The 25,856-nt window shown below is 38.7% G+C and overlaps 2 long non-coding RNA genes across 2 annotated transcripts; one reads left to right on the plus strand and one right to left on the minus strand.

The window, feature by feature from the left end:
- Positions 1-21,472: 21,472 nt before the first annotated feature.
- Positions 21,473-23,387, minus strand: LOC114826126 (uncharacterized). Its single transcript, XR_003774992.2, has 2 exons — positions 22,520-23,387; positions 21,473-21,814 (listed from the first exon to the last, which is right to left on the minus strand). It is a non-coding gene; the product is annotated as an uncharacterized lncRNA (long non-coding RNA).
- A 200-nt stretch (positions 23,388-23,587) lies between these two features.
- LOC139197582 (uncharacterized) lies at positions 23,588-25,567 on the plus strand. Its single transcript, XR_011583078.1, has 2 exons — positions 23,588-23,868; positions 24,760-25,567. It is a non-coding gene; the product is annotated as an uncharacterized lncRNA (long non-coding RNA).
- The last annotated feature ends 289 nt before the right edge of the window (positions 25,568-25,856 follow it).

Here is a 25,856-nt window from a genome sequence, read left to right on the forward strand (position 1 = left end):
TGAGGTAACCCGGGGCTTACCTAACCGGAGAAGGATCAAGAGAACTCATCGGAGAGTTCCGGGGCTCCACTGTCTTAGCTGCACCGAGAGAAAGGGAGAGAAAGACGAGGTTTAGATGGTGATGATGATGCCGTTGACGGAGTACTACAAAAGGCGTAGAGGGCGTCGATGGGGATGACCAACTTGAGGTAGAGGTCACGGGAGATGGAGATGACGCCGACGAGGCGGAAGACGTGGACGAGGAGGAAGGCGAGGGAGGAGCAGAAGGCCATGTGGGAGAAGGATCGAGAGACTGAGGTCTCTGTGCTTGTGTGTGGGAGAAGGGAGAAGAGAGAAGGATCGAGAGATCTCTGTGTGTGTGTGTGGGAGAAGGGAGAAGGGAGAAGAAAGAAGGATCCAGAGACTGAGGTCTCTGTGTGCGTGTGTGATCTCTCTGTGTGTGTGTTGTGCGTGTGTGATCTCTGTGTGCGTGTGTGGTGGCGTGTGAGAGTCTTTGACACTTTGTGTGTGTGTGGTGGTGTCTGAAAAAAAAAATCCAAATAATTCAACTTTTACAACTTGTACAATTTTTGACAAGACAAAAATAATGGCGTGTGTGTCTGTATCTGAGAACTTTTACAACTTCTACAATTTTTGACAAGACAAAAATAAGGGTGGTTTCATCAAGATGCAAAACCGTGTGCCAAGCGTGATATTCTTTCACATTCTTAGAGGTGAAGTATCAGATCATCACACATTTTTTTACCCTTCGAAAATTGCAAAACCTCTATTACACATTTTCGTTTCTTCTTCTTCCCTTAGCCCTTTCAGAGCCATTCCAAATCCATTCCAGAGCCATTTCAGAGCTTCAAATTGAATAAATGGATCTGCAGCTCGTGCCACTCCAAATTAAATGTTAAATACCTTCTTTCTCTCTCATTTATTCACAAACGGCAAGCTGCAGATGATCGTCAAGGTTTTGCTGCTACGTACGACATCGAAAATTCCATTTTTGTTACATTTGTGTAATTATTATTTTATTGTTGCTCCACACAGATTCTATTTGGCCTTTACACAAAGGGTTCCATATTTAAGGTAAGTTTCCGAACTTATATTTATATTATTGTAATTTATACAACAACAAAAAAATTTGTGTGGACCCCGTGCATGTGATCTAAGAACCAAATAATACTTGCATGTTAATTTTTTGAAGTAATTAAGTAATGTTGTATAATTATTCCCTAGAATAATTTTAATATGTTTAATGTTATTTATTATTTTATTATCAAATTGGATTATTATTCATTAATATTAGGCTTTATTATTCCATATTATTTTTATAATTACTTAAATTCTTACAATCATTTTCTTTACTTCCTATTTAATTCTTCTGTAGAATAACTTTACTTCCTATTTTCTTTACTTCCTATTTAATATGTTTCCGTCACTACTATATTTTTTGGCCAAAAAATAATTGCCTAATTTTCATGAAAAATAAATATAGGTACGTTTAAGATGTCAAGTGGAGTTACTAAACGTGATACAGCTTGGGACCATAGAGACCCAATAGACGGAAACAAACATGGCACAATTTGCAAATATTGTGGCCGGGTAATGAAGAGTGGCAGAGTGACACGACTTAAGTACCATCTTAGTGGATTAGACCCAGGAAATAATGTCCAACGATGCGAAAATGTCCTCCCAGAAGTGAAGGCATTCATCATCACATTATTAAAAAAATAAAAAACAGCATAAGGAAAAGATAACACATGGAATGGAAAATATTCAAGCTGGCTACGAGGAGAAGTCATTGGCCAAGCGGTTGACAGTGATGATGATGACAATGAGGACGAATGTGATGATGACATGAGACTTGAAGAACGACGCAGTTTCAAACAAGCATTACGTGCCTCCAAACAGTCAGCATGGGAAAGAGAACACCTTCATAAAATTCCTAATAGAGCACAAGGTTACGGGACAAGTGGTGGTACACAAATGAGATAGGGAGCAAGTGTTAGAGAATCACAACCAACACCACCAATAGCCTCAAGTTTATATAAGTCATCCAAATCACGTCAAAAGAGTGTTTGGAGTTATTTCACTGGAGGTAATGTGAAGGAGGGAATGGGGCGTCTAATTAGCAAGTTTTTTATCTATGAAAATGTCCTTGCTGAGAATGCATCATCACATCATTTCAAAAATATGGTATTGGGATGTCAACAGGCCAGTGTTGGAGTACAACCTCCCACTCCCTATGAGGTAAGAAACAAATATTTGGAAATGGAGTATAAAGACATTGGCGAGTATGTTAACAAGTTGAGGTCAAAGTGGGAAACTAATGGTTGCACAATCTTGTGTGACGGATGGACTGGCCCGACCAGATTGTCTATCATAAACTTCATGGTATACTGCAAGGGAAAGACAATTTTTTTTAAGTCTGTTGATGCTTCAGACCATATAAAGAACTACAAGTATATTTACAAATTATTAAAGGATGTAATCATGGAGGTGGGAGAGCATAATGTTGTCCAAGTCATGACCGACAACGGTTCTGCATTTGTCAAAGCTGGAAAAAGTTAATGAAGCATCATAATGTGTTTTAGACATCATGTGCAGCACATTGTTTTGATCTCAAGTTTGAGGCAATGGGGAAGAGAGAGAATATTGCTACTGTCGTAAAAAGAGTTAGAACGATCACAAATTATATTTACAATCACGGTTGGTTATTGGCAAAGATGTGTGAATTTTACAAAGGAGAAATTATTCGTCCAACTACCAATCGATTCGCCACCAACTATATTGCATTAGACAGCCTACTTAAGAAGAAAGCAAGGTTGAAGCAATTATTCACTAGTGACAATTGGGCCAACCACAATTTAAGCGGCTCAAATGCAGGTCATATGGTGGAAAATATAGTGCTTGATCATGTTTTTTGGACTCAATCAGAACATGTATGCCAAGTGTTTGAACCTCTTTACAAAGTTTTACGAATCATTGACACAGAAGTGTATCCTACTATGGGGGCAATATATGAGTTGATGCGTGTAGTGAAGGATAACTTGGAAAGAAAACATGGTGCAAGGTGGGTCATAAATATAATTGATGACCGATGGTATAAAACATTATACCACAATTTGCATGCAGCAGGTATAAATTATGTCATAATTTGCAATTCATTTCTTTAGTTGCATAAGTATTATTTCTCTTATTAGAGTATGTCTTTCTTTAAACAACATATTATATGAATCCTTGATACTAATACATACCTGGTGTTAGAGATGATGGTACCCTTATACGTGTTGTACATAATGTATACTCTAAATTAGACCCTGCATCACCAGCAGTTGGCCAATTTGGAAATGAGGTACACAATTACTTAAATTATAATAATTACATTGTTGGATTAAACTAACACGATTTATTGAATTCAGCTAACATGGTTTAAAGATGCAAGAAGAACTTTTGGAGAACCAACATCAGTTGCTGCTCGAACAAAAATGTCTTCTAGTGAGTGTAAACATATTTCACTATCAGTTTATAATAGAATTTGGTGGAGTTATTAGGCTTATCAACATTGTTTTTCATTATAGCTGAATGATGGATCATGTATGGGACTGATGCACCAACTGTGAGAAAGTTAGCAATCAAAGTATTATCACAAACAACTTCCTCATCTGCTTGTGAAAGAAATTGGGGTACATTTGCACTCATACACACAAAGAAAAGAAATAGGTTGGCTTATAGTCGGTTGAAAAAATTCGTTTATTGCTACTACAACATGAAGTGTCAAATTCGAGATAAGGAAGCAGAAATAGATCATGTCGACCGTGGTGACCCACTAGATGTGTTTGATATTGTTGCTGAAGATGATGATACAGAGGGTAACCAACTTTATCAATGGATTAGACCTCTTCATTTAGATGATGATGAAGGCAACCTAGCTTCCAGAGTTGCTGAAGAAGCATGTAATGAATGGATAAATGTAGAAAGAGTATTAAAGGATAAGGTGGGATCTAGCAGCACTGACTCTTTGGAAGAACTTTTGCGCCTAAGACCAAGAAACATTGGAATTCCACCTTCTTCCAATCCTACACAACCACAAGATCATGCTGATTCTAATGATAGCTCTACTACAAGATCAGGAGACTCACCTACCACCAGAAGTGGGAATGATGAAAGATATAGTGGAGCTGGAGGTAGTGGTGGATATGGAAACTATGTTGGACCACCTCCCGGATTTATGAGCCCCTTCATTGGTGAGGCAAACTTCACGCATGCAACACAGGATGAGGACCATGGCAGTAAGTGGGCAGGACCAGGAATTGGTGCCATAGGGAAGGACTATACTCGTAGAGAAAGAGGCAAGGGGATTTTGTCAAGTTAAGAATATGACTCGTTATCTATAACTTCAGACTTTGTTGGAATGGGAAGTAGTAACTATGGTTATACTCATAACCAACCATTTCCCTACCCTTCATATCCCATTCCTGTTGGGATGGAATCGAGCAACTCATGGAAAGAATCCGAGACTCAATCTTCAAATGATTTTGCTTATGGACAATGTCAACCAATCTCGGATCCATATGGGTGGCATGTTAACAATTACATACAAAACTATTTTGGGGATTTATCATTTGATGACTACTCTTCACAATACACTTACTTTACACATAGAGATGATGAAGATAGTGAAAAATTTGAACCTCATAGGAACTCTATGTGAAGATAGTGAAAAATTTGAACCTCATAGGAACTCTATGTGGTACTAAGTCACTCATGTATCTTACCATGCAATGTATATAGTTTAAAATATTGTACTAATTCATTATATATAAATGATTATAGTGTGTTTAAACTTCTTTCATTAATTACTATATATTTTCTACACTCACAATGTTTGCCAACTCGCTATATAATCAACTTAAATCAGTTAAATCCATCATGCAATGCATTTCCTTCTAATTTTTTGTGATAAACTAATAGATAATTGACTAAATAAACATCCTGCAAAGTTTCAATAAAAATTTCCAAGTTTTTCTTACAATTTCCGTGGTTTTTATTCAATTTTTATCGATATCAATAATATCCTGATATTTCCATCGATATTTCCATGTTTTTGGATTATCGATATTTCCGATATCATCTATATTTTATACCTTGGTCCCAACCACTAGCTCAACTCGCCCGTTCGACGACGACGGTTACGTGGGCTACGACCCCCGACTCTCCTCCCAGCGATTCGACGCCTTTGTCGACTCCGAGTCGCTCAAGGACTCCACCACCGATTCCCCAATCTTCCACGGCTCCATCGTAGACAACACTTTGGCCACTTAGCCGGCGGCGGAGGCCTTCTCTCCTCCGTCTATCTATGCCGAGTCGAACGGCCAGGGCTTTAATGGAGGGTTTGGCGGGTCCGACGATCTGACTTTGCCGCCTCAGTCGGAGATGCTGCCTAAGGAAGGCTTCGCTCTCAGAGAATGGAGGTGGTAAGGTCTCGAATTCTGATTGTTTTCGATTGAACCGATAGTTCTATGTAGCAATTAAATTTTGACTCTTTTGTGCAATTTTGATTTGGCTTGATCTTTCTGTTGCTGAGAATTTGAGTGGAAGTTGTTGCTTTGATTTCAGTAATTTTCAAGAATTGCATGCTTGGTGATCAGTAAGATTGTGGAGCTGAATTCGAAAAAAAGATTAGTGATTGTTGTCAAATTGTAGTTATTGACTATCAAAAAGTGATTTTATGTTTGCATTGAAGGTGGTGGGAGAAATAAATGGTTAAATTCTGTGAGGTTGTAAGGGAGTTATAATAATCCGAGTTTTTAAACATTCAGGCAGAATGCGATTAATGTCGAGGAGAAGGAGAAGAAAGAAAAAGAGTTATTGGTTCAAATAATTGAGCAAGCAGATGAATTCAAGGTGGGATTCTACCAAAAAAGGAAGATCACTACTAAAAATAACAAGGCTGCTAACAAGGAAAGGGAGAAGGTTAGACCAAAAAATTATGATCGACACGGCACTATATTTTGTTTCAATGAGCTCTTCTAGTAATGTTGATTTCTTACTTTACTGCCTCAATTTTACGTTTCTGGTTGGAATGCATATGAAGATTCTTTTGACTGATGCTTATAGTTTGTTTGTTTTTGAATTGCTGATTCATTCAATAATTGAATACTTGATCGAAACAGGCATTGAAGAATAGCCTTAAATTGTTGACACATAGCTCCTGACATCTACTCAGCTTGGTTATTCATAACATTTTACAAAATCGTAACTCCTATTCTCTCTACTGGGACTGAACTTTTCTAAATTCAACTAAAGTGATGGTCACAACTGTTTAGGATTCGCTACGCAAATCTACAATGTTTCCCTGTTAGGCTTCATCGCAAAACAAATACTACTAATATTGGTAGTGTTAATGGTTTTCTGAACTCTAGTACTTTTAGCTAAACATTTTAGAATTGAACTTTCTCACGACTTTACGGTTTCTTTGCCTTTAATATCCATATCGATCTCCGGCATCTAACTTCTATGGTATGAAGAAGCGAGGAGTTAACGTGCATTTCTGACATATTGTTTTGAACTTGTATTTGGGCGTTTCTTAACTGTTCCTGGCTAATCAAGAGAAGTTTCATGCTGAGGTCGACAAGAACTACTGGAAGGCAATTGCGAATCTCATCCCCAATGAGGTGCCAGCAGTAGAGAAGAAGAAAATGAAGAAGGATACGGAAAAGAAGCCATCCATTCTTGTTGTCTGAGGTCCAAAGCCTAGAAGGCCAACCAAGCTTTCAAGGATGAGGTAGATACTTTTAAAATTGAAGCATAATACACATCCCCACCTTAAGCCTTCACCTCCAACCTCAGCTCCCACCAATGATGCAAAACCGAGTACTTCTTCTCCCCCCAAGGCTGCAGTTGTGGCGGCTACCCCCGAGGCTGTAGTTGCTGTTTCGTAATTTGCTTGGCGTTCTTTGTGAGGCATATTTCGTAGAAACCAAGTATTTCCGTTACAAGATTGTGGAGTTTTTCTTGTTTAGTTGAACATTTCCTGATGGGTATATTCCGTTCTTAGTTTTTCTTGTTTCGATTGGCGATGGAATTCTCGGTGGATTGTCGTGTCCTTGAAGTCCGAGATGACCGAGATCGATTGATTCAGAATCCTCCAAAATCATCGGGGCTGGATCAGAAACTCTTCCAACCGCGAGAGCCTAATCACGGCGTAACAGAGAAAGTTCATGGCGGACGGGTGCCAGAGCTTACCATCCCAAAAAATGAGAACTTGATATAAAGAATAAGGAATGCAATTCGTTTGATGAATCCAATCCCTACCAAGCAGAGCATTATATTCGGTCTTAGAGTCGACGATAAAAAATACGATCATGTGATTGCGACCTGCAATGTTGACCTCTAGAGGGAGTACTCCTTTGGTCTGAGACTTGTCACCGACAAAGCTACTCATGGTTATTCCTGAAGGAATGAGTTCGTCGTTGGATCGTCGTAATCCTTTCATGATGGATACAGGCATGATATTGATCGTTGCTCCGTAATCGACGAAAATTTTGGAGATTAGGTAGCCTTCAATATGGGCCGTGACATACAATGGTTTTAAATGCTGAAGATTAGTCAAGGAAGAACGGGGAAACAAGATGTCCAAGGCTGTTTTAAGTTTATCGTCACCGTTTGTTGACTCATCTTCAGTAGTAGTGATAAAATCAACTTGTGTTGCTTCCTCGGTGACCACATCACTGTCCAAGGAACTTGGTTGGTGTGTAGTCAGCTGAAAATCGATAGGTAGAACATAGACCATGCTGATTTCCATATTTTCAATGACTGAAGGCCCATTGGATCCTGGTCGTCATCTTTCGGGTTGGTGATGACTATAGCATCGTATGTTGGAGCATTCGGGGTCTGATCGCTGTGTTTCTCAACATATTCGTGCGCTTGTGCCACACAATCTGACTCTGTGTCCTTTTGACTGTCATCGTCGGGCTTGCATGCATTTGGTGTCGGACTCTGCTCTGGCCGTATTTTACGAGCTCGTTCCTCATAGGCGATTCGGGCGTTCCTTGTGTCCAGGTAAGCGTCTAGACGTGCTACTCGATCTTTCTCATCGGCCATTAAACCAAACAAGGATACGACCGAAAAAACTTTGAAGTGATATCGAAAGTGTTGAAGAAGGTGTTGAAGGCCTTTAAGAGAAAAAGGGAGTTCGTCTGTGTCGATGTCCGTGTATGGGTCGACCTTGAAGCCGAGAACCCTAGCTTCTCGAATGTACTGGAATCTGGCTTTCATTACTGGATCAATGGTTTTTTGGATAATCTGCTCAGCATCGGGGTAAGTTAATGCCAGGTCAAGAGCTTATTGGCATGCCTTGGGCAACCCATACAAGTCGTTGGCGGAATATTTCTTATGAAATTCTTTCATATATTCTAATGATTCTTCGAGGAATGGGGGGTGCAGATTCTGCCGAACTCTAATTAGTGGTGGTTCTTTCAAAGGTAACAGGGGCAGTGGGCTTTCGGCCTCTTTCTTAAATTGCTCGAAACAAGCTTTCATCTCCCCGAGCCGAAGAAGAAGTTTGATGCACTTCTCGGATGCTTCAATGGTAGTTTCGAAGTCACGATTGGTTTCCTTCTGCCCTTGTAATTCAGCCATAATTGTTGGGGTTGGCCGATCATCTCCATTTCCTACCGTCTCTTTCAGCTGCCATTTAGTGACCGAAAAAGGTTGGGCCGCTTGCTGTCGAGCCAAGTAATCTATACGCTGACATCGACGTTTCTGAGATTTGGAAAGCATGGTATACATGTCAGTAGGAGAATTGTAGCTATACCAACGTCGGTTACGTGGTTCAGGTGGCCTGAAGGTTTTTGGATTTGCTGATGAGCTCGAACTACTGGAATTACGTGAATAATAATCCTCGTTATAAAACGGTACGTCGAAATCAAAGTGCCGTCTAACTGATGTAGGGCCATCTGTTTGTTTCCTTGGGTCGAGCCTATCAAATACTTTCTAGCACTGGCCTTCACCAGGTTCCTTTGAAGGTTCCGCTGTAATCGTCGATTGGTATAGTAACGTTGGCATCTGCATCTGAGGTAGTTTTTTCTTGGGCTCAGTTAATACAACGTGTGCCTTACAATTGCTACACAAAACTATCAGCCCACCATTTTCTTTTTTGCTGGAGTCTGACATGGACTCAACTATGACCGGTCCTGAGAATTCGGTGGGTGGCGTATTGGAAAACAAGTCGATCTTGAGTCGAGGCTGGGAACCTTTCTTTAGGATATGTTGTATTATTGGCCTGCCATTTTCTTCTTCGCTGTAGTTTGACATGGGTTCAACTATGGCCAATCCTGAGAGCTCGGTAGGTGGCGCGTTGGAAAATAGGTCGATTTTGAGTCGAGGCTGGGAGCTTTACTTTAAGATGTGTTGTATTGGGGCAAACTCGACCTTCTCTTTCCCTTTGCTCTTGGGCAAAAGGGCTTCTACCATGCCAACTGTTGCCGAAGGGAATGGATCTGTATCAACTGTCATGCGATTTTTCAGGAAACTTTAACTTGCCTTTGTCAATCCAGCTCTGGATATCATCACGAAGTATGACATAATTATTTATGGCATGCTTGGTCGAGTTATGATATTTGCAATATGTCTTTCCTTTAGGTTCTTCGGCCTTGGGAATGTTATGTCCTGGCCGAAGTTTAATGATCTTTGCTGATAGCAATTGATCAAAAATTGCTTCGGCCTTTGTGATATCAAAGGTATAAACTTTTGATGTCTTCACTGTTTCTTCAGTGGCCGAGTTGGTTTTGACCTCCTTGGAACTAATTTGAGTCAATGCCCTGCAAACGCATGGTTTATCTATTACTATTTCGGCCGCGTCTACGCTGACGTATTGAGACTCCTCGCCCTTGGTCGATGCATAACTGACAGTGAGATTTTTGTAAATCGTCTATCAGGATGGGGATTTCGATATCTTCTCTTCTTGGAGCAAATAATCATATTGCTCGACATGCTGGGCTAGCTCATACATATCCTGAAAGTTTACCCCCAAGAATTTCTTTTTGTATTCTACGTCATGGCCGTTCAGAGCAATTCTAACAAATTCGACTTCGGGGAGAGGTACTCGGCACCAATTCCTGGCCGATTTAAATCTGGTAAGATAATCCATTGGTGACTCATCAGATGCTTGAGTCATCCTCGCTAATGAAGAAACTGACATTTCTATCCCTGGCCGATAAAACTGTTCGTGAAATTTCTCGACCAACTCATTCCAGCTTTGGATAGAATTAGGTGAGAGGTTGATATACCAGGCAAATGCTGAGCCTGTCAACGAAAAATTGAATAGCCGCAGCTTGTGAAAATCACTGTTAACATCTCCGCATTGCGCGGTGAAACGAGCCACATGTTCTAACGAGGATAAGGACGATTCTTCAGCGAAAAGGCTAAAATTTGGAATTTTGAAACCTTTAGGATATTCGAACCTTTCCACATAAGCTGGATATGGATGGATGAATTTGGGGAACTTCGACCCCTTTTTCATGGCCAAATCAATCATCCGTTGGACCTCGATCATATCGACGGATGTTGCTTCCACTCTTTGGTCAGATCCATCTGACCTGCTGCTTGATCCTCCTTTTTTTTCTAAGTCAATTGGCTTGAGCCGAGCAGGGATTGGCTCGGCCTGTACTATTGGTAACAGATTATTTCAAGCAATCTGGTTTGTGTTTCACTGGTACTGCGTATCACGTCGTGCAATTTATCGATTCCTCGACTAAATGTCTGTTCAACCATCCGAGACTGTTCCTCAAGTCATCTTCAAAGAAACGATCTTGTTAATGGATCAGAACCTTCACTTCCATCCTCATCACAGTCTTCCACTATCCCTTCATTGAGAACGCAGGTGTTTCTGTTAGGGATTTCTAGATTGCGAAGCTGACCGCCGAGACCAACTTTTTTTTCTCGACGAGTCGCGCTTGTGGACTCAGGTGTCAAGATGCTAAGGGGATTCTGCGCCTGTGGTACATTTTGTCCTATGTTCTGAATTGGCAAATCGGTTGTTGATTTTCCCATAGCTGTTTTCTTTTTAACCGATTGTGTCTCAATTGGCATGAACTTCATAGTTTTAGCACTGGGTCCCACTGGGCGTGCCAAAATGTTGACCTTAAAAACTACCAAGCCTACGTGGCGCGTAGGCCGAGTAATCTATGAGCTAACTACGCCATTCAGTTGAATACGGGGCATGCCAACTCGTCGGCCGAGCTCGACCGAGGAGTAAAATATGTTGATGTTGCGTTGGGTGCGCGGCTGACTTATGCGTCTTACAATTGCGACCAAGGAAGGAACACATCTCGGCCTCTTGGGTTCTCGAACCTAAAGACAAGGCTACTATTCTTACGAAGTTCACAAATCATCGTCGTTGAATTCGGTCATAATGATGGTATTCGTCAGAGTAAACTGTGTTTACAGTTCCAGCAATAGTTTGTATATGAATGCATAAATAGTGATCTTCATTTTTTGAAATAGCCATATGTATGGCTTTTGATGTTTCAACATCTTATTAATGTTAATTTGCTATATAAATTTGGGATTTTTTGAAATAGTCATGTGTGTGGCTTTTGATTTTTTTTTTACCTGACGTAGTTAGAATATTCTGTCAACTTTGACGAAATATTCTGTCATCTTCTCTGGTGGTCCTCGCCGGTTGCCGCCATCTGAACTTGGCGGAAACTGGAAATTTTCGTCGGTTTCTTTTGGAGGTCCAAAAAGTGGATGGAGGTGGCCTAAAAATGGCTTGAAAGGTACGATCGAAATTCCAACTTCTCAAAACCTTGTGTTTCGAGGTTGTTTCTCCTTCAAACCTTCACTAAAGACCTTGGGGAGTTGAGTAGAGGCCTTTAGACTTCCTAAAAACTTGTAACTCGCTCGTAACTCGTCGGGGAAAAACTGAGCCGAGTCGAACCTTTCGAGTTCGACGTCTAAAACTCAGTGAAACCACGATCCAAGGATATGGTTGTGTTCGTGGTGGTGAGACGAGTTCGAATGTATGGTTTTAAGGTCACGTTGATGAGGTTTTAGGGTGGTTCATCCTTGTTGCAGAGAGAAAGAGAGTTCATGGAGAGAGAGAGAAGAGAAATAATGAAAGTTACTTTTTGATTGGTGAGGTAAGAGATGTCTGAAATGTGAGTGGTCTTTGATTGGTGAATGGAACCGGATCCACCAATTAATGAAGGGATTGGTGGATTTTGCACTATTTTTAATGTACAAAATCTGCCTCTCTACGGTGTTTCAAGCACTAATATTTTTGTAAACAGTTGTATAAAAATACCCGTAATTAACGTACTTTAACGGAGCGTAACATTTTCGTTACATATCCGATTTAAGTCTAACACGCGCTCACGCGTTCGTATCAACGAGTACTATTTAAGTACGAAACTAGGAAGAAGGAACTGAAAGCCAAAACCACGTCCATGTCAGATTCCAGTTTTGTCCAAAAAGGGTAAAAACGTCAAAACACATCAATGCAAAAGAAATTCCAGTGAAAAGTAGGGACGGGTCATCACAACTTCCAACAAAATTTCGTTGCTATATAAATTGTGGAACAAGACATCCCAACTTATCGCATAAAAAAAAGTGCAATGTCAAAAGATACAGATTTGGATCCCATCCGGATCCAAATTATGGGGATCCTAGGGATTTTCAGATCATAGTCATTCATCATGTATCGTGCAGTCACAAATCATTTGATATTTTAATTTAAAATTAAACACAAATAGTACCTGACTAAAACTGGCCGCATGATGTACGAACAACGGTTAGGATGTGGAGATCCTTAGGATCCCCACAAAGTAGATCTATATAGGATCCTCTTCCAAAAGATACATCAACGTAACTCAAACCACATAGCATTGGATATTTCAACTCAAAATTTCAAAATACATTCCAGTTTGCATTAATAGTGGAGTCGGAAATTGAAATCCAAGTTGCATGCCTGTGTCTTTAGAGTGAGAATTTTTTTCATTGTTTTTGGAACATGGGTGATGCATAACATCTCATTATATAAGTTAAGAAAAAATTTATTTTTTCAAGTTGTTAATTTTTTAACACAAGTACCATTTCGTAGTATGGCCTAACGGTGTTCCTTTTCACTTGTAACCTCTTTACCCTCTTAATATAGATAATTGTGGATGCAAATTTCCGCCTTCTTCTTCTTGGACAAAATTGCACCTACAAAACAATTAACACCTTAGGTCAAGGCCAAGAGCCTCACGCACCCACGATGAATGGGGGGGTTTTGGCCGAAGAACTTCCGATGCCAAAGTTAGAATTTAGAGAGAAAAAATGTTTAGAGAGTTTGTGGAATTTACTAGAGTGTTGGACTTAGTGTTTGGTGAAAATGAGTGCCTATTTATAGGACTAGGTTGGTCCACTTTTTAGAGAAAGTGGCCGGCCAACTTGTGCATTTCTTGTTGAATTTGTGGTTTAATTAGCCAATTTATTGGCTAATTAAATATGAAAGAAATAAATGGGGGTTATCAAATTGATGAATATGAGCCAGAGCCAGACATGATGAACAATTCAAGAACACGGATATATTGTGCGCATGATGCCACCGAAGAACCCGTGCAACACGAGCCATTAGAAAGGGATGGACGTTACAATGAAAGGGTCATTCAACGATATACTACACTTCAAAGATCATCTATGCACAATGATCGAAAAATTGACTTGATAGAGCACCAGTGGACATTGAAACAAGTTGAAGATACTTAAGTTTATTTAGTATGTTTGTTTGTATTTGGTGTGTTTATGTAATTTTATTTGGTGTGTTTTTATAGTGAGTTTTTTTATTATTTCGTATGTTTATGTAATTTTATTTGGTGTGTTTTTTGGAGTGAGTTTTTTATTATTTCGTATGTTTATGTAATTTTATTTAGTGTGTTTATGTAATTCCAATTAGTGAGTTTTTTAGTTTTATTTGGTGTGTTTTATAATTTCATTATACGTGAACAATTTGATGAATAAAGATTCTATTATTAGGATAAGTATATTACGAAATTAAATACATGTACTCTCATTTTAAATAAAGTACTAACTTCAATAAAATGGAAACAACATAAATAATAAATTACAACCCAAAGTGATTGGAAAACTATGGGCTCCGATTACAAAAGTACCCTATTCATCACCACTTAACCAATATGTGGTGCTAGGATCATCTTGTCTTGTTGTGCTAGGATCATCTTGTCTTGTTGTGCTAGGACCATCTTGTCTTGATCTCGCTTCTCTTGCACGTCACCTTTGCACCACATCCGCTTTCTCCGACTGCCAAAAATATTTAGAATTTGGAGACATCCCTTCTAAACACATGTTCATAATGTCACGATCTCGTTGTGCAATTCTTTCTTCTCTAAGCAACTCCCTTTCTTGCCTAAGTAGCTCTCTTTCCCTCTGTTCAGCTTGAAATGCTTGTTGATTAGCTGCAGCTTTTGCCTCATCTCTAGTCTTTTTAGCCTCATATTTTGCCAATTCCCATGCCAACGTCAATTCACCTTGACAAGCAAGTTCTTGCATGTACTTTCCATAATCATTCTTGGAAGCACTCCCATTCCTCTTTGAAGTCTTCTTACCTAGAGGCCTAATTGGATAACGGGTTGACCCCGACGCTTGTTCAGGAATGGGCGTTTCAGGCACTTCTTCTCCATCTTCTTCATCAACATGGGAGCCATGATCGGGTGTAGAGTGTGGAGGGGTGCTGTATACAAAGATGCTGTGTAGAGGGGTGCTGTTCATGCATACTTCTGGACCAACAGGCACAACTTTGAAGTTAGGACAATCTTTAACAATATTCCAACATTCCCACCGGTGGAATGATTTGTTTCTTGATTTGATTTTGGCAGCATACCATGCTTGTGCTTGAAGTTGCTACAAATGAATAATAACGAAATTATTAGGTAACAAATAAATAATACAAACAAATGACTAATAATGAAATTATTAGGTAACAAATAAATAATACAAACAAATAATATAATGAAATTATTAGGTAACAAATAAATAATACAAACAAATAATAATAATGAAATTATTAGGTAACAAATAAATAATACAAACAAATGAATAATAATGAAATTATTAGGTAACAAATAAATAATACAAACAAATAATAATAATGAAATTATTATTAGGTAACAAATAAATAATACAAACAAATAATAATAATGAAATTATTAGGTAACAAATAAATAATACAAACTAATAATAATAATGAAATTAGGTCACAAATAAATAATACAAACAAATAATAATAATGAAATTAGGTAACAAATAAATAATACAAACAAATAATTATAATCAAATTAGGTAACAAAATAATAATACAAACAAATAATTATAATATATTCTTACCTCATCCGCATAATTTGCCCCACTTCGAACATTACTACTAGCTTGTGTCAAGGCATCTCTCCACGTACTAAAGGAATGGCAAAGTATTTTCCAACAACTGGACATCGATTCTTTGGTTCTTTTCCCACCTATTTGCTCAAGAAATTTGGTATGAATTAAACTCCACATTTCTTGCAACTGCATCTCATTACCCGTAAGAGAATTATGAGTAACTTCAACCCAGCTAGTGCACAACGCAACATTTTCAAGAAGCGACCAATTCGTACCTGCATCAGTAGTCATTTTGTGGAAAAAAATTGGATTGAAACTTTGAGAGAAAGATAGGAATTTGATTGAAAGTAGTTGAGAAAATATGAAATTGTGGTGTAAGGTAGATGGAGAAGAAGTGGTATTTATAGAAAAGTAAAAACAATTTTTTACAATTTTTTTTCAGATTTTTTACAATTTTTTCGGATTTTTTACAAATTTTTTTAAAATTTTTATTCAAATAATTAATCTCTACCGTTGGATTTAAAAATTTTGAATTCCAACACTCTAGATTGTGCCACATGTCATAACGGTAACTTTTCTTAATTTTAAAGCTATTTTTTAATTTTTTTTAATTTATAAAGCAGATTAATATCAACCGTTGATCTTAGATCGAACGGTTGATATAAAATCAGTTTTTTTTTATTACCGTTGCAAATCGGACGACTCGTATTAAAGAGCCGTTGGGATCGAACGGACTGTGGGAAGCCACGTGGCTTCCCAACGGTAACTAGGCGCGCGGGCCACTTGCCTGAAATCCTGTCGGGCGACGCACCCCCACTGACGAGTGAGGAGCACGCGCCTGACACAAAAAAAAGAAAAAAAAAAACCCGGACCCAGGCTTGACGTCACGAGCCTCAGGCCACCGGCCTGTCAATTGCCCACCCCCCGACCCTCGGGCTCCCACCCTCACTTGGGCTCTCCATGGCTGGAGAAGAACCAACCGGCCCGAGGGCCCTTTCCTGCAGCCCGTCCCCCAAGCAAAGAGCAAGGCTGGAGTTGCTCTAAGCTAGCAGCATCGCCTGCTGTTGTTGTTGGGATTTCTTACTGCGTGTGCGTAATTTACTGGTCTTGTTGGGATTTCCTACATCGAAAAGAGTAGGATCACATCACATATGGCGACGTTAGCACAACTACTACGGCACCAATTCGAAACGTGAAGAATCAAGAATTGTATGTATGTTGGGCGTAAAAAAATCATTAGCCATATGGGTAGTGCAAGACCAAAAGATGTACAACCACAAAGGAACAAACTCGCAAATCAAAATCATAAAGAATTGCTGCAATTTTTATTCAGCCTCACTAGAGCGAAATAATTGAACTGAAAAACAAAACTAAACCCTAGCGGTATGATCACGACTCGCTACGTACCACGAGAAGACCATGCCGTACGTTGTCAATTACGGGGTTGACACCGCCATCGACCATGAATGGGGTCCCACCTTCCTTGTGTGCATCGTGCATTCGCAGCCACGTAGATCACCACCCATAATTCTTCTCCAGATTACAACTGTTGGTTAATCATATTATTAATCAAAATCTGACGGCCAGAATTTAAGCTTACAATTCAGTGGTGGCGGCTTACCTTTTTTTTTCTTTTTTTTCTTTTTTTTTCCAAATAAATGCTAGGAAAGTTAAATTTGTAGACTAAATTAGCAAACCAAATGAGATGTCACCAATAAAAAATAGCACGTTTATCAACGATTAAGTAATAATCTAATCATCAACTTACTGTTGTAAAATCGACTGTGGGTGCAGTGGAATAAATGAAACAAGACACAAAATTTACGAGGTTCCTCTACAGTCAGTGTGACTGGAGTACGTCCTCGGGACAGCGGTGGTGCTTTTATTATAATTTGAAATAATAGAAGTACAAATATAACTCCTTTTATTATCTCCCCTCATCTTCCTCTTCTTCCTCTCTTCCTCTTCTTTCTCTCTCTTTCTTTCTTCCTTTTCCTTCTTCTCTCCCGTGAACCCCCTTTCTTCCTCTTCCTCTCATTCATTTTATAATCAAAGAGGACACTATTCACCTTACAAATTTTCCACAAATGAATAGTGAAAATAATGTGAATAAATAGTAACAAACTATTCATGTGGGCCATCCACATAATATTTACAACACTCCCCCTTGGATGGCCACAAGTCTTCGACTGACTCGTTAAAATCTTGATCTGTTTTGAATGCTCCCCCTGATGAGTATCTCCTTCTGATTTCAAATCATTTAGGTTGATCGTTGATCGTTCTACTTTAGTCTCTTAGTAAGAAGAGTTGCTGAAAGAATTGCTTTACTTGTTGTTAACTTTCCACAGGCTTTTTCTTGAACTGAGTTGTAGGACTTTCTGCTAGACTAGTATCGAAGATCTGAATTTACTCCTTTTATCTGGAGCGGAATTTGATTCAAAAGTGGTGGACACTTGATCTTGAATCGGACTTGTGATTTCTTCAAGGACCTTCGAGGATTGATCTTGAATGAAATTGGACCATGAGGAGCTTCATGTGGCAAGTGATCTTCAGTTTTGTTAGGGATGAATCAACACGCGTTTGTTGCGCTTGTCTCCACATGCTTCAATGTATCATTTTCACTTTCCTTACTTGCTCCCCTTGCTTAAGTAGTATTTTCCTTGCTTTTCCCCCATGCATGTGTGGCATCTTCTCTTGTAGGATTTGTCCCCTGATGCAGGAGTGGAATGCAAACCCTTGCATTTGAATGGTTCATCACTTCTTGGTGACTGGGGACCCCGCTCCAACAACAATTGAAGATGACTACTCGAGAGCAATACTAGGTAAGCAATCGGGAAAGGTTCCAGGCAGTCGGTTCCTTACCGGGAGTTTGAGTGGAGGTTCCGACATATTGCTTTCTTTATCCTTGTCTTTGCAGGCAAGAACAAGGACAAGGAAATGACAGGGAGATTGCATGATATGAGATAATCTTGCTCTGGTCCCTGAAGATATGTGATAATCTTGCTCTGGTGTGACATGTTTGAAGAGGTATTCTCGGAGAGGAAGAAAACTGAGTATTTCGAAATGCTATGTTGAAGATGCATTCTCGGAGATGAGGAAGAGTTAGGTATTCTTGCAGTGTTGCGGGTCTGCCTTGTTATGGAGAACAGAGGTCGACATATATAGAGATTTCTCAATAGCAAGTGGTGGTGCTGTGCTTTTACTCTTGTCAGCAACTGTGGTGTAAATAGAACAGTAAGATTTACGCGTTTTCAACTTTGTCAGAGATCTTTGACAAAGTTGCACGCGATATCTGAAAAGCTGAGATTACGTCTGAAAAATGCCAACGAATTTTATTCAGGAAAATCTGGCTTTTGAAATTCGGAGAGCGGTGACTCATCGATCTTTGAACAAGTGGCTATGCTGCCTCTTCTTTTATAGAGACATCAATTGTGTTCAAGAGTATGCTCAGAAAGTTGCTGCCTGAGAAATTTCCACCTTCTTGCACTTCTGAAATTTTATTTGACCTCTATTTTTCCTTCATCATTTCTGAAAAATGACTTGCCCATCTAACATTTGCTTAGATTTGAGTCTTAGGAGTGATACAGACGAGCAGCGTCATGATAATATATGGCGCCCGTCCTTCTTATCTTCGAATGGTCCTCTTACGGTTGGGGACTCTGTGATGAAGAATAACATAACCGCTACTGTGGTAGCTAGGAATCTTCTCACTCCAAGGGATAACAAGATCCTTTCAGAACGGTCTGAAGAGTCGGCCGTTCAAGACTCCTTGGCTCTTAGTGTTCAGTGTGCTGGCTCTGTGTCCAATATGGGCCAACGCTTACTTGCTCAAACTCGCCAAATTAAATCATTGATGGCAGAGATGACAAGTCTTAAACAAGAGATCAGAGGGCTCAAGCACGAGAATAGGGTGTTACACGTGCTTGCAAATAGTTACTCTACGAGCATGAAAAGAAAGCTCGTCCAACTGCAGGAATCCGAAAGTCGGATTCAAAGTGATCACCAGAGGTTCGTTGCTAGATTCCGAAAGCAACTGATGTCTTCCCCTTCTGGTGTTTTGCTAAGTACTGGGGTGCCACATGATCAATCTCCAGTGCCTCCCCCTTCTGGGGTACTTCCGAGTACTGAGGCTTCACATGAGCAACCTTTGTGAAGGCTCCATCCTGTTTGTTTATTTTAACTCATGCGTATGTATATATCTGTAATTTCTTGGAGATATTAATAAATAAGCTTTATTTCATTCAATGTATTGTGCCAAATACAATAAAGCATATACTTCACTAAGATGTGGTACTTCTGGACCAAATATTAATTTATCTTTACCCTCACGAAGATAAATGATTATTCTTAGTGTCTTCATCATATGAGTATTCAACTCATAATCTTCAATCCATATGGTTCTTTTAATATCATAAATATCATGGATAAGATTCGTGTTGGTAGATTGTTCGATCTGCAGCTCGAGACAATAATTCCTTCAACACTTTATAATTTTTCTAGACTCTTCAGGAGTCCCAATTTAATATCATCAACTCTTCAAGAGTTATAATTTATTGTCATTGACTCTTGCAAGAGATTTTAGTATGTTGCAACAATATTATAATGATAGTACTCACTAAGGCAATTTATATCATCCATTGATATTGAGTACATAATTTATGCTTTACCCTTCGGGGGCTTACTTCAAGCAATTTGAATCCTTCAGGGATTTTCTACACTTCATGACACATTTTCCTTTGGAATTTATACATAGCAATTTGCTCCCATGTATATTTGAGGGATTTACTTATGGAGATATGATGTGGGTGACTCACAACCCTTCATATATAATTCTCCATTTATATGAACTCGTTTACAACCTTGTGTCATATCATGTAAGTGTATTACACTATATTACAAATGCCCATATATAACCTCCTTGGTTTAACATCTTTTGGCTATTTGTATTGTATTCAAATATATAGGTCCATTTTTCCACGTTCTTACAAAATTGTAATGGAATTGCCTTTCTCCATTTTGGCCAATAATTTTCCTTTTGTCGACGAACAAAAGAACGTGACTCAATATTAACACAACTCATTGATGAATTTAGTAGCTACTTGTAAAACCAAAATTACCATTGGTTATCATCAATCCGTGATCCCATATTCTCATGTGCATGCACATGCATAAAAGCTTTTCATTTCTTTGGATATCCATTGCCTCTTCAAGGGCATTACATTATCTCTTCCAGGATAGTCATAATTTAGAGAATGTGGATCATAACCTCCTCTTGAGCGTTATAGTGCTTGGATTTTAATCTCCACTTCCAAGAGTTGAGTCATTTAGAACCTATACGTCAATCATGCTTCATGCATGAGACATCAATATTCTCATGTCTGTGGATTGTCCTATCTGGGACGTGTATCCACGCGGCGACTGTCATGCTTCTGGCATGCAACAGTTATGCTTCGGGAATGCAATAGTTCAGTAGTGCCATATTATTCTTCTTTCGAATAACTGAACCTTTTGAGTCTAAAAATCTGCCACGCTTTAGGCGTGCAACAGATAAATCATTTACTGTCTCATTATTTTATCCAACAGAGACATCAATTCTTGTAGGCACATTTGCAGTAAGTATATATGATTTCATCACTTTCGTTGCATCATTCAATTATTCATATTTCATTTTCTTATTGATTGCTTCGTGAATCAAAATAAGACAAATTCTCTTCGTTCTTCTGGAACGGTCTTTTCTCATCATTCTTTTGGAATGATATTTTCTCATCGTTCTTCTGGAACAATATTATTTTCTCCCCCTAATGGCAGGAAAATTGTCTTATCAAAATGACAGTCCGCAAACCATGCGGTAAACATATCCCCAATCAAGAATTCCAAATATTGAATGATAGATGGTGTTCAACATCAATGCCTAATCTGCAATGATGCCTCATTTCAGTACGTTGTGGCAGTCTTACAGGCACATAGACAACACAACCAAAAACTCGTAAATGTATAATGTTTGGTTGGTTCCAAACCCGAGTTGTACTGAGAAGTATTGATGGTCGGTAACATGTCTCAACCGAATTAATAATGCATCATGTAAAGTTTACATGTCCCCATGTAGAAAATTGGCAATTTCGTTTTCATGAGCAGAGCGCGGGAAATCAATTTCATTCGCTTAATAAAGGCTTCTGCTAAACCATTTTGAGTATGGACATAAGGAACTTCTGGTCCTTATTTAATAGTCTGTAAACTAAGACTCTTATGGCTTTTATTACAATTAAGTTAAGGCACTGCGGCACTTCAAACTTACGGTACTCATCTAGGAACTTCATGTCCTGATCTTCAGGATCAAGGGACTTCATGCCAGATCCTTTTGTATGATGGAACTTCGGGTCCAATCATTTTATATGATGAGGATCAAGAAACTGCAGGTTCTGATCTGATCAAGGAACTTCAGGTCCTGTATATATTCATAGTAACAAAAGATAAGTACAATAAATAAATTAAAGCACTAGGCGGTAATTCCAACCATAGTAAATAAATTGCATTTAAGTAAATAAAGCTTGTGACAAGGGCTTTAATTCAGCACCATTCACATAAATCAAAACTTAAAGCAGTAGGTGGTAAAACCGTCCATGATAAATAAATTGCTTTAAAGTAAATAGAAATTGTGACATGGGCTTTAAACCAACACCATGCACATAAATATCAAAGCTTTAAAGCAAAGGGTAATAATGCTACCCACTGTAAATAAATTGCTTTAAATAAATAGAGCTTGTGAAAGTGTTTTAAGCCAACACCATTCACATAAATAAATATATATTTTCGTTTCTTATTCATTCACATGGTGCCGTGTACCATCCAATAATATTTGTTCTTTTCTCCTTTTGTGACAACATCATGCACCAAAAATCCACCTTTCCAATTTATTTATTTATTTATTTATTTTTCAGAATGGTGCAACTCACTTCCAAAACCTTTTTGTTTTCTTTAAATAGTCCAACCGACACACCATCCATTTGCTCCCTTTTTCAATTTATATATGTATATTTTTCTTTCTTTCCAACTACCCAAAATAATCACACTTTTCTTTGTCTGCCACTTATAAGAAGATCAAACCGTTAGATTTAACTCAAAATTTAGTATGATATGGATAAGAAGATACCAAACAACTTTTGTGAATAAACAGTTTCGAGCTGAGCTTCTGAAAATGAAGGTTTGGTACTCATAAGATGGCTGTCCAGTTTTCTGCGGAAATGGAAGCTGAGTTAAAGTTTCAGTCATCTACGACGATCGCACCGTTGACAATTTCTGAAATTTGGATATGTTCTAGGTACTAGGCGGACAAACAACTTTCAAGAAGAAAGTATTTCAATCGGATGTCAGGAAGTTGGAGTTCAGTGGCTATTTACATGGCTGCCAAATTTTCTGCGGATTTTGAGTCTGTAGTATTATTTCTAAGATATGGAATGATTTAACCGTTGGATGGTTCTGGAATTTTGGTATGTTATGGGAGAGAGGATAAGGAACAACTTTTATGAAGGAATGGTTTCTGTATGAGCACTGGAAGTTGAAGTTTCAAAGCTCATATGATCGTCGGATTTTCTGCCAATAATAATGACAATACTTATATAACCACATGTATATTTACTTTAAGAAAATTAGTCATTTAGAGATATGAGAATGAAATGAAAAGATTTTCTTATCTGTGAGATTCCAGCCGATAGATGTGAGAGATAAGTAGTGCTTTCCACCGACATGAGAGCTTCTCGTGCTGATAACGTGTTGTAAAATCGACTGTGGGTGCAGTGGAATAAATGAAACAAGACACAAAATTTACGAGGTTCCTCTACAGTCAGTGTGACTGGAGTACGTCCTCGGGACAGCGGTGGTGCTTTCATTATAATTTGAAATAATAGAAGTACAAATATAACTCCTTTTATTATCTCCCCTCATCTTCCTCTTCTTCCTCTATTCCTCTTCTTTCTCTCTCTTTCTTTCTTCCTTTTCCTTCTTCTCTCCCGTGAACCCCCTTTCTTCCTCTTCCTCTCATTCATTTTATAATCAAAGAGGACACTATTCAACTTACAAATTTTCCACAAATGAATAGTGAAAATAATGTGAATAAATAGTAACAAACTATTCATGTGGGCCATCCACATAATATTTACAACACTTACATATTATTTAATTTACAAAATTTAATATACAAAAAATTGAGTCTCATAGCATTAATCTTTTTTCCGAGTCATCACGAAAAGAAAGGAGAGAGACAAAACAAGACAAATAATTCTTCTCCCTTTCTTTCTTGCGAGGAGAGAGAGAGAGAACACAGCCATCCCTGTGTTCACCAGGATGTCTCACAGAAGTGCTTTTTTTCCTTATTCCTGCTTTCGATTCGAAGTTACAGCCTTTGAGGGTTCAATTCTCAGTTTTTCTCACTCTTGGGTCAGATTGGTCAATCCCCACCTTGAAGTTCATATCTTTTTTGAAAAAGTGCAATCAATTTTATAGGTATTTTCTGCATAGCTTGATATCTCCATTTCAGTGTTCATATTCTTTGAAATAATCTGAAATTGGTGTGCTTGTAATCTTCTTGTATTCTCTGCTGGGTTGTCATTAATTTTGATCACATAATTTAATAATTTAATTTGTGATTATTGTATGTGTTTATGATGCTAAGTGGGATTTTATTGATTGGAATTTGGTTTGGATGGTTGGAAATATTCGAAAGCTTTCTGGAAAAGTTAATTTCAGCTTGCTTTTCAAACTCTCGTGGTGGATCTTAGTTTTGCTTTTAATGGTTTGACATGTAAATAATGTAATTGAATAGGAAATATGAGTCTTAAGTTGTAACAGATGCTCAACCTCTGTGGCTTTGACTTTTATTATACCACTGTTGGCCAAGCATCTATCCCCCATCAGTTTGCTACAAGAAATGACTCACTCATGACTCCTGCATAAGGACGGTTGTATTAGCGGGCAGGCGAATTAGCTTTGTCCTGCCTATAATTTTCAGCACACTTCTAATGTAAAATTTTTGCACCGGTGTCCACATTGTCGAGTTCATTTAGTTGCCTGGAATATTCCCAGTCATGTCCATAGAAACTAGTGCTATTATGCGTAGGCTGCGTTTGGTGCACAGAAAATAATTCATAATGTAAAAGTTTGAAGTTCGTCTCGATACTACATTTTAGGAGCTCGATTTCGAGTTTCTTTGAAACTGTTATAAATTAATGTTTTGCGTGAACTCAGGTCCAAGAAGAAAGGAAAGATTATAACTAATAAACCTAGAACACACCAATGGCATGCTAAGAATTTACTGTCACGTTTATGTCGTCACATAAACGTTAACGTATTGTTATGAGCACATTTTCTGAACAATGTGTGCCGTCATTTCTTCAGGTGAAGGATTTGCTACTGGAAGAATACGCCTCGCAGAAATTGAAGCTATCCGAATCACCAAGTTTGAGAGCATCTGGAGCTGTATTCTGTTGCGTGGAAAACCAAAAGGTGTCACCTTTTATGGACATGCAGGGATACCCGATGACTTCTGTTTGGGTTAAAAGTTAAACTTTGGGCTCAGAAAGGAGTTGGCCCAAAAAGAGGAGAAAAACCCGAAGCACAGCCCAAGCCTAGAAGGCAGAAAAGGCCTTTCCCGACTAGGTGCAGATCATTTGCTCCACTTGCTCACCTATCCAAGGGCCAAGTGGTATAGACCAGCCAGCTAATCAGCCCAAAAGTACTTTATAGTGGCAGTACAAGTAAATAGCTGATGAGTCACTATCCTTCAAACTGTATTCGGGCAAGATTATTGCTACAGGAGGCCAAGCCAAAGTGTCTATAAAAGGAGAAAGAGAAATCAGAGTCAAGGACACTCAAACAAACCAACAAATACAAGCACAAACTCTGCTCAAAGCCAGATTTGCCTTCAAAACGAAGCTGTAGTCAGCCCAAGCCTTCATCCCTTTCGGGATAAACCCTTTGTAATAGCTCTGCTATCCTGTTCAACTCTTGCTGTAGTATCGATTTCTTTCTGTAAACTCACCTCCCAACCCCTTTTCTAAGCTTTCAAACCTCATGATAAACCACAAAGATAGGAAGTTGCAAGACGATCAGCCTTGCCTGACCCTCTTTGTTTTTGTCTTTTCATTCATTAGCCTAGCAATATGTTGTATACTACAAGTTGTATCCAAGTTACTTTTAGTTAAAAGACTCTCTCAGCGCTTAAATCCGATTTGAATATGTCTTCACAATTCAAGCCAGATCTAAGTTCTAAGCCCTCGAGCATGTAAGATTTGATCTCTCAAAAAGTCCTTGGCCTCAAGGCATAAAAAAGAACCTAATGTGGACTTAACCCACCCACGACAAACTTTGATAACAAGAAGTCCGAGGTTACTTGAGGCGCAAGTAATCGACATGTCACTTAGTTTTATTGCTATTATATTATGATTACCATAGAACGTTCGAGTACAGAATAAATTCTGATGGGAAGTCTCAAG

Source organism: Malus domestica, chromosome 07 (genome assembly GCF_042453785.1).
Source record: "Malus domestica chromosome 07, GDT2T_hap1".
In the NCBI taxonomy this organism is placed as follows: domain Eukaryota; kingdom Viridiplantae; phylum Streptophyta; class Magnoliopsida; order Rosales; family Rosaceae; genus Malus; species Malus domestica.